At 35.6% G+C, this 9,469-nt stretch overlaps 1 long non-coding RNA gene across 1 annotated transcript; it reads left to right on the top strand.

Annotated features, from left to right (window-relative positions):
• Positions 1-6,109: 6,109 nt before the first annotated feature.
• On the top strand, positions 6,110-8,970 carry LOC149052167 (uncharacterized). Its single transcript, XR_016185087.1, has 2 exons — positions 6,110-8,003; positions 8,473-8,970. It is a non-coding gene; the product is annotated as an uncharacterized LOC149052167 (long non-coding RNA).
• Positions 8,971-9,469: the final 499 nt, after the last annotated feature.

Here is a 9,469-nt window from a genome sequence, read left to right as displayed (position 1 = left end):
CCAAGCGTTCTTGATGGGGCATGAATTGTAGCTTGAATTTGTGAATTATCCGACATGCATGATCTTGTTTGCATGGTGATTTGCAGTGGGATCTCTTTTATCATCAACCTTGTTGAGGGGAGTTAAGAATCTACCTCATTATTATTCAGGTACATTACTTACGTGAAGCAAGAATAAAGTATGAATGTGAAAAGTATCCCGACGATGGAAAGGCTCAGTCCCACGTGGGTGATAACTTCCAGAATTGTTTCGTCCTCCTCAGTGAGCTGTGTGGAAAAAAAAGAAAAAGTAAAGGACAAAATTGAGTTAGTTCATTGAGCCCATAAAATAATTGAATAAGGAAAAAAATAACTTTATTACCTTTGTGCTACTGTCGAAGTCTATTAAAACGGCAAAATGCGTCAAATGATTGCAGCTGCAAACTGTTTCTTCTGAGTTGCTTTTTGATGTAACTACATGGCATCCTTCCTCTGAAAAGCTGTCAGACATGGAAAAAAAGTAAAGTTAACAAAAGGGCACATAATTATTCAATGTTTGGGGAAGACGTGATGTTTTATAATTTTTCTTCCATTGTAGTCCTAGTTGCGAGAACATTTCAATCAGACTTCCTCTCTCTAAAAACGACAACATGTTGGCTTCCAGGAAAGTGTTAATCTGCACAAAAACATCTGAGAAAGTTCATTCATTCTCCTCCGAACTTAGTTTGATTTAGGAATGAATAGATACTATACAATAATATATAGTGGTATTTTTACCTTTCGCTGAGGCCACTCCAAAACATACAGCGCTTCTCTACTGTCAAGACCTGAAAATGGATTCTATCCTGTCAGAATAAATCAAAACAACGCACAGCAGCTAATTTTCATGTTACCTTTAGGTTTTTGAACTTTAGGATGACATTTTCTCGCAATTTCTTTGGCTTGGGGTCCACAGTTACGGCCATAATCCTGGAGTTGATATACCTATGAAGAAATTGTATTTGAAAATGATCAGAACCAAGGAAGCAACATTACATACTTTTGGTAGATTAAAGCGAATTTCTTATGAAGGTGGAATCATCAGAGACAAGCAGGGAGTACTCGAACCTTAGTTAGGGCTTTTGGAAAGTTTCTAAGTTCAGGTTAGTTGAAATAAGATCTTATATGTTTCCGTGTTATGTGTTTTTGGGGGTAAACGACATGGAATAATATGAAAATAACGTCACCTTTGGTTGTCCGTTTCACTCCTGATGGCTTGATCTGTCAGAAGTAGGTTATGCAGATCCTTGTACAAAAAGGCAACTACCAATGATCCTTAAAGCCCCCCGAAGAATCAACAAAAAAAGTCATCAAGTAATAACAAGAAAAGCCATAAAACTGATTTTCTTTTTCAATACAGAAATTTCGATTGGAGAAATCAAGGTAATAATGAAAGTTGTAAAGTTACCACAATAGTTAATACAAACCATTTTCTTCAAAATTTGAAGAAGCAATATCGATTCTCGCTTGCCATTGTTGTTTTTCAAAGTGGAAGCCACTTGCATTCTGGTGATAGGCTTTTTGAATGGCCAAAACTGTCGGGAAAAAAAGGAGAAAGGAAAGCACTTATGGTGAAATTTACAATAGCATATCTACGCGAACATGCGTTTTGCGGTGTACACAAATATTCCATAATCTTATTGGATGGACGGGTATTGTTTGTATCTTATTTGCCCTTCAAAAACTATTCGACGATTTCAACCATTTTACAAGGTTTTTTCAATGTAAAACTGATGAATAACCGAGTAGTACTGGAGGGACTAAATTGTGAAAACTCAATTCGTTCCTCGAACCGTTTCGTTGGAGAACTATAGAGTTCATCAGGGAACTTTTACGAGTAGGGTTAAAAATCTTGCATTTATATGCATCGCAAACGACAGGCCAATTTTGAGCTCAGTGTATAGTATGAAGTTAGTAGAAAATATTGGTAGGATTTGACAATTTCAGTTAGCAAAGTGTTACTCATCACCAATCTATTATTTAAGAAAAGTTTCAATAAACAGGGTGAGAAGAACGGTTTCACAATTTGAAGGATTCCGATTCTCACCCATTTTTGAGCGAACGATCCTTTCTGAAGATCTCATTCCACTCAGGTGTCGCTTTCCATAATTAAGAGCAAATTTCTCCACGGCCTGTGCCACTTTAAAGATGGATTTTTGTAGTGTTTTGACGTCTTCCATACCGTCTTTTGTGATGTTCTTGATTTTTATGGCAAAATCTTCAAACACAGTTACAGCTTCCTACATTTTCATAAAATATTTCCAGGTCATTAAGTAGCCAGTCTTATACATACAATTCATATTAAGAATGCGGAAAAAGTCTAGCAGGAGGCCCCAAATGGTGTCCAGGGTATTCATTGGCTAAAGAACTCTTTTAGGAGCCTGGATTATATTTTAAGCCTCATCATTTTCTCTCATATGGCTTAATGGTGGTTTCTACTTAAAGGTCAGATATTTACTTTTTATCGTTTAAAAACATATATCAAGGTTAAAACGCCTTTAAGTTATGAAAATTACATACTTGTATGGAAGTCGTTTCGGTAATATTTATTCCGCCAAATCTTGAAACATACTCATTTGCCTGGAATAAAAATGAATGTCTGTCACATTTGTAAACGGAGAAGATCCTGAAAAGCGACATGCATAAAAATAGGTCCGCAATGCGTACTTGTGTGGGATTTTATTGACAAAGTGTTTGGAAGGGGTTTTTGAGCGGAAGCAAACCTGTCGCTCACTGTGAGTCAACTGTACTACAGGGGTGATATTAGGCCTGGAATCAACAGTCTGAATAGTAAGTTTTGTGTGGGAATTATTTGAACAAATACAGATTCACAGGAAGGATCTGGGGTATTAACTTTTCCTTTTATCAAGCAATATGCCTTTCCTTCTCTCCCTGGAAGCTTTTTGGCGTGTTTTTGAACGTTTGGTAATCGTCTTCAACAAATAAATTACCTCTTGGTGGCTTAGGCTATTTATTTGTTTATACGGCAATACTGGAAATACTTGGAGCAGTAAATATTTTCGTAACAGTCATTGAAAAAAAATTGAAAAAATTCCTGCTACTACTTTTTAACTCGTGGATACACGATAGCGTAGAAACGAGTTCTTGTGGGCGCTCTGCGATATGCAAATTAGCGTGGACTCTTCGTAATTAGTCGTAATTAGTCGGCTTCGAACTCGAGATCTATCCTTCCGAAGAAGTAAGTCCAAAGTCGTGGCGCTATTATGATTGCACTGATCGTTGCGATATTTATTGTCTTTACACGCCTGTTTCGACATTTACTATATTGAAATGGACTTCAAATGTTTCAGATTAGTGCTATGATCAACTTAAAAATCAAATTTGAAGCGTCTTCGAATCGTCCATGCGCTGAACATAACGAGGACCAGCGAGAATCACGAAGAGTTTGTGAGTGACAGCAAGCTGTTGGCACAGAAATTCCCACGGAAACATGTACACATGACATAAAAAAAAATGGTAATTTGCAGCATTATTTCTTTCTACGCCGATTTGGGTCTTTCCCTTGTAATCGTTTCGTTTTGTTATTCTTCTATGCAAGCGTGACTGTTTTGATGGTAAGAATGAAAGATGATCGCTTTCCACAAGTCGTTGCCGAGCACGTGACTATAATCTGGCCGGTGTTGTTTTGATCACTTGACAATCTTTTTCGCTGAAAATACAGGACGACTTCTTATTTCAAGGAATGTTTCTCCAATTAATTTCTATCGCATCGGTGTAAAAAAGTACAGGTATATGAGTGTTCTGAAAAACAAAAGGGAAATTCAAAACTACGAGAAATTGCGAGTAATCGGCCTCTTGTACTACAGGCGGGTTTTTTTGGTGTAACATGCGTGTGTTACCTGTAAGTTACAAGCACTTTACGCACGTGGGAATGCTGCAATCACGAATTTTATATTACGTGAAAGTCACGCATGTAGTTGTTTGCTCACTTCACTAATATGTTTGTTTGCTTGTTGTTGTTTTTTTTGGTATCCTGGAGTATTTCAGGAGGGTTGCAGACTTAACTGTGGAATAATTGTTTAATGCAGGGTTGTCAATAAAGGTTGCAGTTAGAAATTAGCCAAGATACTAAAGGAGCTGCCTTGAAATTTCAGGACTGTGTGTTATGTAGTTTATTTTTGTCTTTTGTAAATGGTTGTTAAACTGGACAACTCTTAGAAAGATGACTTCAAACTTAATTTTAAAAGGCCTGTTCTGGTACCAAATGAATAAGCAGCATTTCCTTATTAATGGTTTTGCAAGTTTCTTATTACAAATTCCTTTGAAAAAAGAGAAACAACTCTTTTCATAACTATTTACTGCTTTCTTTTGTTGCTCTCTTAACTTAAAAAAAATGTACATCATGATAAAGTAATTTGTTATAGGACACCGTGAAATGAGGCCCAAACAGCTTTATGATCTGTGAAATGTGTTTCTAAAACATCTGCTTGTATATCAATGTTAGATATATTTGTATATATATATGATCAATTACTGTGTTGTTGTCAGTTGTATAAGTTGATATGAACTGTTTGTAGTGGTTATCCCTCACTAGTAAATTATACAAAGGTCTTCTGTCTGTTTCAACAAGCCAATTTATATCAAAGTCTCTAGTAATGATATTGTTGTAGGGTGAAATGTTATTTAATACCTCAGTTATTGCTTCATAAAGTTGTCTAACAGGCACGTTTGGGGAGTGATATATCCCTATGATTGTCCAATCCTCAAACCTTGCTAACTTAATTACTGTTGTTTCAACACCATGTATATTGTGACAATAGGGGTATCCAGGTAAGTATGGGATTTTACTGTACACAGCTGTACCACCATAAGACCTTGATCCATTGCTGGAATTAAGGTTATCATTACGGAAGAGAACATAACCAGCAATGTCATACATGTCATTATTATCTTGAGAATTAAATCTTGTTTCTGTGAAAATATTGATATCAGCACTTCGATAAATTAAGTCTTTACGTATATCTTCTATGTGTTTGTGAAGAGACCTTACATTAAGATAACACAGTTTAAGAAGGGAAAATGTTATGTCATGGAGAGGGAGATGCAAAGCTTAAGTTTTGCAGTTGTTCTTAATCTCTCCATCTGGATTAACAGCAATCTTGCTTTCACACAAATCAGAAATATATAGGCCTTCTATAGCAGTCACTCTACTGAGTCCCATATAATGTATGTGTGGAATAGTATTTCTGGTACTAAAATCCACAACAATTCTACTGTCAGTATCACCTTGTGACCTGTGAATTGTTTTTGCTGCTGCGGGACGCAGTGGAAATTGTTTTCTAACAACTTGTGCTGTTCTGTTTCTACCTACCGCAAACTGTGTAGTCACAAGGTTTACTGGGGTCCATGTGTGTTCAATTCATTGTACATACAAATGTCTTTTTTCATTCCTTGTTTTCTGACCTACATCTGAGTGGTCAAATTGTACCCATACAATACCAGATGGTTTGGTTTGTTGATGTAACTGAACTAGTTTAACAACATTTCCAGCACCATTTGTCATGCCATCTTCGGTTCATACATTCATAATACGGTGTGTTCTTTCACCCTCAGCAAGACAAAGGGTTGAGGCTAACTGTTTTGTTTTTCTTGGATCATTGGGTATTTGTCTTAGTATTTTTTTTCTTAGCTCTGGAGAGATAGCTCCAATAACACTATCTTGAGCATTTATTGTGAATTTGTTTCCTGTGGCTGCATTATTGGCCCTTTGTTTAAATTCATCTACTTTAGCATTCTGTATAAATAGGTGAGCTGCATCTATTGGGTTGTTGACCCTTGCGAACTGAATTCCCAGTTTTCTGGGAATTCCTAGGAATTCTCAAAAATTCCCAATTATGCAAATGACCCTTGCAAACTGAATTCCCAGTTTTCTTGGAATTTCTGGGAATTCCTAGGAATTCTCAAAAATTCCCATCTATGCAAATTAATTCTGATTTAAAAAGCTTGGAATTACTGGGAATTGAAGACTCCAGTTTTGTGAGGACTTGGAATCCCTAGGAATTCCTAAGAATTCTCAGCTTTACAAACTACCTATAATTTAAGAAGTGTGGAACTCTTGGGAATTGCTGGGAATTGAATTGGAGGCAATTTTAATACCCTGAGGTCCACATAAATTCTAAGAAATTCTCAATACCTTGAATGTGAAGGTTTTAAGAAAAAGAGTAATTTCAGAGGCTTAAAACTTTGGCTCAATAAAAGGTATGCTATACAAAACTTACCAAGAGATATACATACAAGTACATGTTTATAACTTAAAGATCATGAAATTTATTACTCAAACTAAGTTTTAGTAAATCTTTATATTAATATGGATTTTCTCATGAACCAGCTGTCAGTTATGTTAAATGGAAATTGCCAACTTCCACAATAATTAACAATAATTACATTGTTATCTTACTTCCCTAACCTACATTACTGGTTGCCTTTGTTAGAAAACCTTGGAACAGTCAAGCTCAGTTGCCTCAAACGCTGTCAGAGACTTTTTGTTGACAATACTTTTAGTAGAAATTTCATGCCTTAGACCAACAAATTCAACACCTAATTAATCTTTCTTTTTTCATGATTGTTGTTGCTGCTTTTTTTTCAGTTTTTTGCTCTATTTTCATGACTAATTGCTGTAATTTGTTTTCCTGTTTTTATTCTTACAAAACATTTTTGTAAGAGTTCCAATACTTGTGGATCATCCACACACTTTGCAAACATTTGGCATGCAGACAAGACAGAGGTAGTCAATGTACCCTTTGAGGAAAAACACCTTTTATATGACGTCTTCAATTTACTTTATTTGAAACTCTGATCTGAAAATATTTGTCAACAAGACTTGTTAGTAGTGAGAAGTACCAACCAAGTTTCCTTTCATAACTTAATTTCTTAAATGTCCCAATCACTGGATCTCCCAAAAAAATATTACATCCTTTTATTTTTGGTGCAAATTACAAGTCCTTCTTTATATAAAAATGAAAAATGCTAGTCACACTTCAGTAATAACAGCTCTTAAGTTTACTTGTTGTTCTTCTCTGTCTGACAGCTATCAACAAAATTGTTTTATACTTCGGGCAGTGCATAACTATTTGTGGACCAGAGTTCCAACGCACCTCTGTAATCGCATATAGCTACTCCTGTCTCTTGTACAAATGTTTCTCCTTTGTAAGACGCACTCTACTCTGTTGTCAATACTGCTTTAAGTTCAGTGGAAACGACTGACTGAGGAATCGAGATGGCGGTGTTGGAACGTGTTGCTGAACGCTTGCTACGGTCAAGCTTTGTAGATTTAGGTACTGGTACACTGGGATCATCTATGTATCTCTTACACTTCCGAATGTGGTATCCTTCTTTTATAAATATGAGGGTAAAAGACGATTTGTAGTCGCATTCAAAACTGTGATTGGCTTGTGTTATTTCTCACCTTTGCCATTAACACAACTCAAGTGAGTTTCGAGTCTTTGTTTCCTCGACAACTTTCGGCCACAAATCGTGCATTTGTAATACGATCGATTCTTTTCGATTATTTCTACATAGAGTGAGCTCACATCTTTATTTATATCACCAAGCTATCCATCTTCTAGAAGCAGAGAACCGGTCGGAGAAGTCAAAATAAAGTTCGGCGCTTCTCTTAACACTGCAATCGGCAAGCCAGCGGATTCACTTTGCTAGCCAATGACAAGTCCTAAAAGATCCACGTGATCATGCCCGTGATCGGAAACAAAGAAGACTCCATTTGGCGCTCATCTTTGAATGTACTTTTCATCGGTTGATCGCTTTTCTCAACTGTTTTGCTTAATATAACATTTCTAAAGATAGTTTTTATTCTGGTTCAATGGGAAAACGAGAATAGCGTGAGTGTTGTAAAAGAGAAGAAAGTCGTTGGCGCCGTGGAGTTAAAAGTAGGGACAACAGTTGACATATGGACCGGTACAAACAAGGGTCGAGTGGCCATCTGTAAAGCTACGATTTTGAAAGTTTGTGGTGAGTAAAAATTGCGATATTCGTTGTGATCAAAATCTTATAAAAGAATAGATGTAGCGGGTTGAATTACGCTTACATAACGCTCGGCGCAACTGAAACTAGAATAATTCTGAGAATCGAATCGGTCACTTGCACGCGGCAGTTTCTTAAGCTTATGCTTTACAGTGAAATAAACCTACCAGTAAGGTTTCAAGATTCCTCTAGTCACGTTTGGGAACATTCAAGATTCATAACAAACTTTAGTACATAAAGAAGCCCTCCTTAGTAAAAACAAAATAATGTATTCAGCCCTTTTTTAGTAAAATCCATGAGAGAGATGTACTAACTCCGATATAAAAGTCACTCAATATAACACAGATTTCTCAATTTGAGAATCCAATGAATGCCCTTTTCCTCATAGCCATCTTAAAAGCCTGGTCTGAGCTTTAAACATACATATTTTAATATATATATATTTTTTCAAATTCAGATGTCAAGGAATCCAGATACAAAATGGTCAAGGTTCTTGTTGATAACCTCATTCAAGGCCAACTCATTGTGAGTCCAGGAAAAAAAATACAAACAGTACAAACAGCAGCTAAGTTTGCAGTTTAGGATAACTTCATTCTAATTTATTGTTACAGTTATAACAAGATTTTAATCAAAAAATCAATTTTATTTGTCTGTAATTAGCCCCTTCACTCCCAAGAATATAACTATATAAATATAACTTAGGATATTGTATTTTTTGGAAAAGAATCAACAGATTTTATTCACAATTTGTGTCAAACCAAATTTAATGATTGATTAGAACTATTTTATACGAATACCTATAATTGAGGATTAATCCGTATGAAGTTTTCAAGAAAAGAAAAATAAATCAAATTCCATCCTAATATTACCACACATTGATGTTAATAATTAATCAAAAATATTTTACATGTACGCCTTAATCAAGCTTTTAAATAAATTTCATTGAATACTTGAATTTTAGCTGGGTTTTTTTAATTTAAAGTATTTATTTTATATCATTAGCCTCAAATTTTTGCTTAAAATTCCCAGTAATTCTTAAACATTCCTAAAAATTCCCAGAAATTCCCAGAAATTCCTAGGAATTTTTTAGATTTACAGCTTTTCAGGGAAAGTCATTGGTTCTCTGAGTTGGAATTCGGAATTCCTAGGAATTCCAAGTCCTGTTGGCTATAAACTTGGAATTTCTGGGAATTTCTGGGAATTTCTAGGAATTTCTAGGTTTTTAGAACCAGAGTTGTTATGGTTGGGAATTCCTAGGAATTCCTAGGAATTCCCAGTCCGAATTTACCGTGAAAATTCACACCTTTATTCCTAGGAATAAATTCCTAGGAATTCCAAAAGCCATTTCGCAAGGGGATGTCTTCTTGTATAGCTCTCTTTAAGTTTTGCAATGTCAGCTACTGTGTGTTTACCTTTACGCAACCTATTAAGTAATTCTACAAACAATTTGCTGT

Source organism: Pocillopora damicornis, chromosome 1, assembly GCF_964200805.1.
Source record: "Pocillopora damicornis chromosome 1, jaPocDami1.2, whole genome shotgun sequence".
Taxonomy (NCBI): Eukaryota; Metazoa; Cnidaria; class Anthozoa; order Scleractinia; family Pocilloporidae; genus Pocillopora; species Pocillopora damicornis.
The sequence above is the reverse complement of the archived record's forward strand: the minus strand, read 5'-3'. Positions and strand labels throughout refer to the sequence as shown.